Raw genomic sequence first — 9,535 nt, 5'->3', positions numbered from 1 at the left:
GTACCCCTGGGTGTAATAGGACATTTGGTATCCAGTAGGTATATATAAAACTTAACATTTCAGAGCAGCAGATGCCCCCTTATACAACTGAAAAATATAGGTCCTAAACAAAAAAATATTTAATTGGTAGATCCAAATAAGAATGTTTTCCCCATGGTGCAGTAGGTTAGAATGCAGTACTTCAGAGCCTTGGTGGCACAGTGGTTAGAGTGCAGTACTGCAGGTTACTTCTGCTGATTGCTGGCTACCTGCAATTTGGCAGATCGAATCCCACCAGGCTCAAGGTTGACTCAGCCTCCCATCCTTCCAAGGTGGGTAAAAAGAGGATGCAAATTGTTGGGGACAATCTGCTGACTCTATAAACTGCTTAGAGAGAGCTGTAAAACATTATAAAGTGATATATAAGTCTAAGTGCTATTGCTATTGCTATCCACCCAGCTCCTTCCAACCTAAATTTCCCAACTATGTTTAACTTGGCCTCTGTCCTAGTTAAAATCAGATATAGGGTAGATAGTTTCCCCCTCAGCTTGGAGTGACCATGTGTCATTCACTATAGTTTCCCATTTTTTTCCTAGTCAACTCAAGACAGTTCACTGTTGAGAATGTCAAATTACCATCTTTGGTCATGGATGGGGTCCCACTGCCCCAGACTGACCTGATGCATAATCTAGGAGTTCTCCTGGATTTGCAACTTCTGCTTGAGGAGCAAGTGACAGTCATGACCAAGAGGGCTTTTGCACAAGTTGTGCACCAGTTATGCACACTCCAGGGCCAACCTGCTCTTCTCAAAATCACATGCCCTGGTTGTCTGTTGTATAGACTAACGTAATAGGCTCTACATGCGGCTGCCCTTGAAGAGTATCCAGAAGCTTTGGTTGGGTTCAGAATGCAGCAGCTCAAGCATTGTTGCACAAGCCTAGACTTGTGCATTTGTCACCTCCCTTGTGAGAGCTATTTAAATTTTAAGGAGCTTTGATATCAGCTTTAAAATCCTATATGGTTTGGGGTCAGAGTGTTTGAAGGACTGCCTCTCACTTATTACATCCACTCAACCCACTAGGAAAGGAAGGCAGGGTATGTTATGGTTCCCATTGATTAGAGATATACATTTATAGCACCAGGGAAAAGGGCCTCTTTATGGAATATCATTCCTCCTGAGGCAAGCTTGGCCTCCACCCTGTTGCTTTTTCAAAAGGTCCTATAAATGTGGTTTTGTCAGTGGGCCTGGGGACTCGAATGCAGATGGATCTGATTAAGCGGTTAATTTGTGTTGCTGCCACCATGGGAGGGTGTAGGCTTTTAACAGGCCTTTATGTTGTGATTTTTAATGTTGTAAGCCTTCTGGAGTCAATTGTGTAAGCTGGGCAGCCACATAAATTAGCTTCATAAATAATACTAAATAAACAAACTAAATGAACAAACATTGGTTTGTTCTGATAAAATACCCAGTGAGCATTTTACGTGGATTCTGTGCTCCTCCTCATGGAGAGGAGTAATTCTGAAATTTAACCTGGAAGGTTTGTGTAACAGGCAAATTTTCATTAAAGAAAAGAAAATGATGCAGCCTCACCCATATAAGTTATTTGGCCTTATCCACTCTAAGGCTGTCAACATCCTCACCACAATTATTAAGTCGTGAAACTTGGTTGGGTGACTTTGGGCCAGTCACTCTTACTCAGCACAGCTCTCCTCACATGGTTGTTATTGTGGGGAAAACAGGAGAAGGAAAGAGTATCAAGACATGTTTGCTACCTTGAGCTGTTTCTAAAAGTAGTACAAGAGAGATATATAAAAAAATAAATAAAATCAATTGTTACATATAAAGTCACCATAATCTGCTCTCCTTTTCAACCAGCTAAAAACAGCAGAGCTAGCCTATTCATATAAGTACAGACACAACCACACTGCCAGCAGTACATATAATTACAGTTTATATACAGTGCTTGATAATGTTGAAAGTAATTCTAGGCAATATATGGACAAAAGCTTTCAGTTTGTACAGAAGTACAAAACAAGACCTTTGAGATTCATTTTCAAAGTCAAGGTCATTGATTCTGTGATAACATTCTGTTTTAATTATTTGATTCCTGTGAGACAAGGTAAGGAAAACAATCTCACTACTATTTTATCTAGTACTTATTAAGGGCAAGAAGGGACAGTTCTCCCCAGTTCATTCTATGCATTTGGGCACAGTCCTATGATGTGATTAAAACTTTGAAGCCATCTATTCAAAACTGTGTTCCAGAAGTCATTTGTGAATATGTTTTTCTTCCTGTCCTTCTGCCTCTATGTACTATTTAAATGATCTTTCAACAATCATCCTAATGAATTACTTTGATTAGGCCTGACCATATAACCAAAACAAACAAAAAAATGTTTGTGGTCTATTGCTAAACATTTTGTTAAGTCAACCACAGCAATATTTCTCAAAAGTTTCTATAATTCTGCGCTGTTAAGAACTCTTTGGGAAATGCAGGAATCACACAATTGTGTTCCCCCCATTTTTATTTCTACAATTATGGGAGATCACAATTTTTACAAATAAGGTAACGCTTATGGTTGCATCAGTGTCTTCCTATCTCCTTCATTTTAAGAGGACTTTAAAATTTAAACTCATATCCTCTAAATGTATCACTTGAATTCTTAGTTAGTAGTTAGTTAGTTAGTTAATTAGTTAGTTAGTTAGTTAGTTAATGCATTCAGGTAGAAGTTTGTTCCAATTGAACCTGGGCAATTCACAATGTAGTACCATACAACAGCAATGCAAAGCAAAAAAGATAGGATCTAAGCACAATATACTGACAGAAACAAAATGATGCACCCAACAAGGGACTCCATCCATGGCAACCCAAGTGCTGGGAAAACAATCAGACTTTCAAGGCTTCATGAAACACCAACAGGGGAGGAGCCACATGCATTTTAGAGGGATCTCATTCCAAAGGATAAGTACCACAGCCAAGAAAGCAACCAATTGATGATACTGTTTAATTAAAGTAACCCTGAGTGCACTAATTCTGTTGGCACATACTGACCTGGCAGAAACCAGGGGAGATAGGTAGTCTCTCAGATAAATTGGCCCTATACCATTCTTTGTGTACCTGATACTATAAAAGTAACAAGTCTTAGCACAAACTTTCTAGTCAAGAATATTCTGCTATACATAACCATGAGTACTAAGAGGCCAGATGCAAATGAATCTCCTGCCCAGAAAAATCTTATTTTTAAGTATAAATTCTACATTATCTGTTCTTTTCCAGCCCTCAACAGGAAACACGCAGAGAAGTGGAACTGGGATAATAAGTCAGCTGTGATTGTATTGAAGCCAGAGGACTGAAGCAGTGAGTGACCTTTGGCCAGTGAAAGTGAAGTGGCTGTAAATACCATCTGATAGAATTCTGCAGAATACTTTTCAAGAAACACTAATCTAGAGTCATGCCATCAGAATGGAAGGGTATGAATTTTATTTTATTTTATTCATTACATTTATTTGGTACCCATCTTGTATTGAAATGATGTTTAAAATTTTAGTAAATTAACAAAATAGAGTTGCTGTATGAAAACATGTTAGTTAAGGAAAAAGAAATATAAGAAATGAGATCTGAGCCCTTCATTTTAGACACTGTCTCAAGATGATGATTGGCAACCATCCTGCAATCCCATTGATATCAACTCAGAAGTATAATCCTCCCAAGTAATGGATATTACTTCCAGAAAATACATATAGGATATTTTTTAATGGATTAGTTACTCATAGAGATGGGAGAGATGCTAGGGATGCGAAAGTATTTACCCAAGAAGAGACTTAAGGAGATATCCCAATAAAAACCATGCCAGGACAAATTCTAACCACAAGCAAAATCTGCCTAACATTTGTCATTGCCTTGGTGAAATGAAATGAGAAATATTCAAGCTTTAACTGATAAATCTACTGATTGAACTAAACAGAAATTTATATTCCTATTAGGCAATTCCAACATATTCAAGTCTTAAAATTGTGTCAAATAACAGAAAACACATGCAAATTTGTGTGTAGGACATTAGAGAGGGATGTAGGCTCAAATCTGGCAAGTATTTATATTTGACTATATTTCCAACAAACTACAATAGTGCCCATTAATTAAGTTTTATCCTTATGATTATCTGAATTATGTCTCCTACAGTTCTAGTTTATTTTAATTCTATGAAAACTGCCCTTTTGTTCATCTGTGCTTCAGATTGATCTGCCAATTTAAATTTCTCCCCTAAATGAAGCAGTCACTGTAATATGCACACATTTCATTGGAATTAACTCTACGTTTTGGTCAATTAAACAGCAAAAACTCCATTCCATATAATGAAAGTATGACTTTTCACCAAAATGTGTATCCATAAATGGCAATATACTTCTATATCAAATCAAATATCTTGTGACAGAAATCAACAAGGGGATAGTATTCTCTGAACAAGAAAAGACTTCAGTTTTTCAACCTTGAGATCTGGATGATGGGGAACCGCCTTCTTTGGGGGCAATGCACTAAGTTGTAGCATTCTGGCATGTTGAATCAATACAATTATTTATTTATTTCTCAGGCTGATGTGCTACCATAATCAGAAAATGACTCCCTGCATTTGCCACAGGGGTAATTAACAATCATAAAATTTCAAAATACACAACACTCTCAATAGTAAATTACAGAAGCATAAAAACAAACGATGTCGAAATAAAGCATAAAATAAAAAATAACATTTGGCAGCATCCCAATCAATCAAGGTTGCACTATGGTCCTTCAGATCCCAAGAAAAAGGTTCATTTTAAGGGTCTCCTAAAATGATGCCAGAGAGGAAGATAACCAAATATGGGGAAGGGGAGGACTGTTCCCCTCATGTATATTGAGGACACAAAAATCCTACAGTTCGGATAAGAACAGAAATCAAGCCAGAAAGGATATTGATCTTGAATATTAGTACTGAAATATACAGAAATATGAAAGATCCGTCTCTAGATCCATTCCTCTTTGAGGAATGAAATAGGGCAATTACAACAGATTTTGGGTGCTATGAGAGGGTATAAATATATAAATATAAATACCTAGACAAAACCTGAGTTTGCAGCAATTCTGATCAGATTGTCATGTATTCAAGACAGAACAGACAATTGTAAGCTACTGCAGTATCAATAATAATTCTCTGTGATACTCCATTTCAGATCTGTTTCTCTATAGCTCTAATTCATTGCAAATAATGGCACTATGAATACCAGACCAAGAGCTGAAAAAAAAACAGCAAACAAAAACCCCAAATCCAACAAACAAGCCCTTCAGCATTTCCATATAACACCCGTGAAATGAAAAAGAAGCAGAAAAATTCGATTCAGTGATTGATTGGTCTGTCTAGAAATTAAACCATTGTGAGCAAGACCCATATTTTGGAACAAATTTGCTTTAGGAAATGAAATAAGCCTCCATGTTTCTATAGTTGAAGTGGGCTCTAATGACATACTTAGGCCTTTTCATTCTTTGGAACTGTAATGTTAAGAATATGTTATTTTACTACTCACTGTTTCATAGTTCTAACTTCAATATTTTTTTTACTGGTTTCTGAAGGAAAAGGGAGAAGAATACTCCAGTCAAATTGTAAATGAAGAAACTATTGGAAATTTGGTGCATTCTGCAGAAGTAACCTGAACAAGTGGTTATTAAGATTTGTAGACTAAGTAAATATACACATAAGATACTTATGCTTAATGGTTCTGAATTTGGTTGGGGTGCATCTTAGGATATCCCAGATCATTAACATCAAAGTAGTAACAGAAAGTTGAGGTGGTGATTTGAGCAACATTCATCTTACTTACTGTCAAGACCTTTCTCTTCTTTTTTAGAATACCAGGGTTGAGCAACTTGTATGGTTCTGTGGAGTAGGATAAGTGCATAACTAGGATTACTCATCATTCTGTTGTCAGAAGCATTTACTAGATCCAAGGTCTTCCCATTAACGATGGACATCTAACTAGAATATATACAGGTACTTTAAATCTTTGCTGAAAATGTGAACATGAAGTCACATTTTATCATGATGGTGTAAAAAAGCCAAAACATTTTTGATACAAATAAATACATTAATTTAGACGTTTTTAAAGTCAGCAAATTGAAATCAGAAATTTTTGTGATTAATGGACAGACAACTAAAACCCCATAGAACTTTATTTTTACACACAACAATTTCAGCAAGATTATTATATGCTCAAAAGTAGAAATGTTTGATGCTACCAACAATAAAAGAATGGTTGGTAAAATGGTGGAACTTATAGAGATGAACTTCTTCAGTTAGAGAGAAGGCAATAACTACATTTATAGTGGCTTGAGATTTGTTATAGACTTTATTCATGAAACAAAAATGCACATATGATTTGTGGTTTTGATGATGAGGAAAATAATTAGATAATAACAGAAACTGTGGGTTTTTTTGTAATTATAGAGTAAGATATAACTTTTTAATTATATTTGCTGCAAAGGAAATCAGAAGCTTCTATTTCTATTTTCTTTCTCTTTTTTTCTTTGTATCCTTTGTTCTATATTAGTTTGTGTTAGTTTTCATGTTCTCTTTAAAAAAAATTTAATAAAATGTATATAAAAAAGATATGGACATCTATCAACCATACCCAAGAGGAAAGAGTCAATATTTAATTTTAATGAATACTGGATATATTAATATTGGAATATTTCTGGATTATTCCAAAGGAAGCTCTTTATTAAGAAACTGTGCATATGTAATCAATTTAAAAAAAAATATTCATCTAAGCTACATACTACCTTTTAATTATTTCTGATTATATAATGCCAGACATTTTTCTCATAAAATTGTTTCCATGAAAGAAACTCTTTCACTGTAAACTTTCAAATATCACAATGCACAGAAGAGACATGATTAGCTATGCTGAATTGTGCTATAGTGTATCATTTCTTCTGAATAAAGTTTTTCTATAAGTATCTGGATAGCATTCGGAACAACAAAAACTAGTAAAAGACACAAAGACAGAACTGAGTTGCTGGTAAATGAAGCACTAATAATAAAACTGCTCATTCATAGAGTTTCTATTAACACAAGATATTTTCACAGAGATGTAAATATTTGGGCTGAAGTTGAAAGGCTACATTACATATTACATTTTCTTGATCTTTGAAACCCTTTCCTTGCCTATGAACTATTCAAAATGACAAGCGCCATCTAAGCATCAAGCAGAACTGGCTGCAGCTCTCTATTCCGCTTAAATTTGATGATCAATTCTTCCTTGCTACCCTCTCATATGTTGAATTGCCTATAATTGAAAGTATTAGATTTTAGTGGCATAGGCACAATATGGAAAGCTACTCTCTACATACACACACACACACACATACACACAGCATATTGAGTTCTTGACTGCTCTCCTGTCTGGGCAGAATAACACACTCTTTGTCATAATGAAATTTCATGCTAATCTTGGCTTTGTCTGGAGAACTTCCTACTGTTCTGGAAGAGGCTCAGTTCAAACTCAGGGCTAGTGTTGGCTGGTTCTCAGCCAGAATGAATAGATCCAGGGTCCAGAAGAAACTGCTTAGATGCAAGATTTGTTTGATGTTGTTGATGAACCATGAGTTGGCCAACTCTGTTTTGGGAACAGGTGGCAAAGCTGTTATTCATCTATTGTCAAAGTCTAAATGCTCTCTCTGGTCTCTTCTGACAGATGGTCAGGGCCAGGATGTAATCCAAGTAACAGCGAACCACATGTTTAGTGGACTGCTTCATTCCAAACTCTGTTTTTTCAGTCTGATATATAGCATAGAGCTTCATCTCCAGCATTTCTATTTTCCTTTTAAAGGGAAAAATACTGATGATAGGTGTAGTTAAATGCATGTACTGCACTGTCTTGAAGTTTTAACTAAATATGTGCTCACATTTATTCTCCTGTACTAATCACAGAGTAGTCACTAAAAGAAATGGTCACCAAGGGGAAGGAAGCTGCCCTCCTAGCCTCTCTGGGAATGACTGGTGTTTTCCTGAGTAACCATCCCTAACATTCATCCAATGGAAATTAAATTCATCAGAGAAAAATACCTTTAAATAAATACATAAAGTAAATATATAGTACAGTAACGGCTAACCTTTTCAGCACCCAAAGCACAAGTGCGTGCAACCCCCCCAAATGCACTGTGAGCCACTCCGTGCATGCGCCCCACCTCCATGCATGTGTGTGCATCTCTGTGCCTGTGTGCATGTTCCCCCATGCATGGTCCCTGTCCCTGCGCATGCATGCGTGCTCCACGCATGTGCCCCACCCCCGACGCATGTATTTGTATCCCCTGCATGTACGGCTGAGACTGATGGGAGGTGCGCACGCATATGTGGCAGAGTTGAGCTGGGGTGATGGCTCCCATGCCCACAGAGAAGGCTCTGCGTGCCACCTCTGGCACATACACCATCGGTTCACCATCACGGATATACTAGCTTATACAGTATAAACACCAATAGTCTAGTACATGGGTTCCCAAACTTGGCAAACTTTAAGACTTGTGGACTTCAACTCCCAGAATTCTCCAGCTAGCTATGCAAGTTTGGAGACCTCTGGTCTAGTAAGAGGAAATTTGGGAGTTGTCTAAGATGATACAGAAATGACAATAAACCTGGAATAGATCAAACTAAGGGGATTTCTTATATTTTTCATGGAGAACCATGTATGCATTTTTATTTACATTATTGTCATTTCTAACTAAACAACCCATGTCTCATTCGTTATCCTTTCAGAGATATTTTCTCCCCTAAACACAGAAGCAGAATGGACAGAGGCAGATTGCTATTTTTTGGGGTTTTAAAATTAAAGAAGAAAACATCATTTTATTAAAAATGAAGGATACATAGCAAGACAAATACAGATGCTTTTGTTTAATCAGGGATGGTTTTGATGATAACATTTGTGACTGTTCTCCTATTCTTTAAGAATATTCTAACATTTTCACTTCTTTTCCTTTAAAGAGACATTCAGCTTCCCATGATGGAATACCGGCTTTTCCAGATAAAAAGGCACATTCTGTTTGGTTTGTCTTTGCAGTTGATGTATAATGAGAGCAAAGCATGACTCTGTTGGGAACTGTGTTTGCTGAAGACGGACATCTTCACCTTCTGATATATTGAGTGTAATTCTTGGAATCATGACAATGCCATTTTGGAATGCATCAATGTTTATCTTGGCTACAATGAGATGCTTGTGGAGTTCTTCCATGATCATCTGCATTGCACTGCTTTGGAAAGTCCATGTTTCTCATTAAAATTATATGAGATCCTATCTTCAATTCCAATTTAAGTGGTGACAATCCAGAAAATTCATCTGAATCAAGGAATTTGTTGGAAAATGAGTAACATTGGCTCCTTCATTGACATCAGTGATGGAACCATATCCTTGTATCATTTCAGGGAAGAATCTAATGCAGTGATGGTGAATCTTTTGGGCTCAGCACATCAAAAATTTGGAAAATGCCTAACCCAATTCTTGAATCTTGTATGTGGTGTCCTCCCACAAGAT

The 9,535-nt window shown here is 36.7% G+C and overlaps 1 long non-coding RNA gene across 1 annotated transcript; it reads left to right on the top strand.

The window, feature by feature from the left end:
- The first annotated feature begins 3,334 nt into the window (after window positions 1–3,334).
- On the top strand, window positions 3,335–9,198 carry LOC148126193 (uncharacterized). Its single transcript, XR_015742580.1, has 3 exons — window positions 3,335–3,451; window positions 5,583–5,639; window positions 8,989–9,198. It is a non-coding gene; the product is annotated as an uncharacterized LOC148126193 (long non-coding RNA).
- Window positions 9,199–9,535: the final 337 nt, after the last annotated feature.

This window comes from Pseudonaja textilis, chromosome 3, assembly GCF_049901715.1.
Source record: "Pseudonaja textilis isolate UNSWEBS1 chromosome 3, rPseTex1.2, whole genome shotgun sequence".
NCBI classification, from domain to species: domain Eukaryota; kingdom Metazoa; phylum Chordata; class Lepidosauria; order Squamata; family Elapidae; genus Pseudonaja; species Pseudonaja textilis.
The sequence above is the reverse complement of the archived record's forward strand: the minus strand, read 5'-3'. Positions and strand labels throughout refer to the sequence as shown.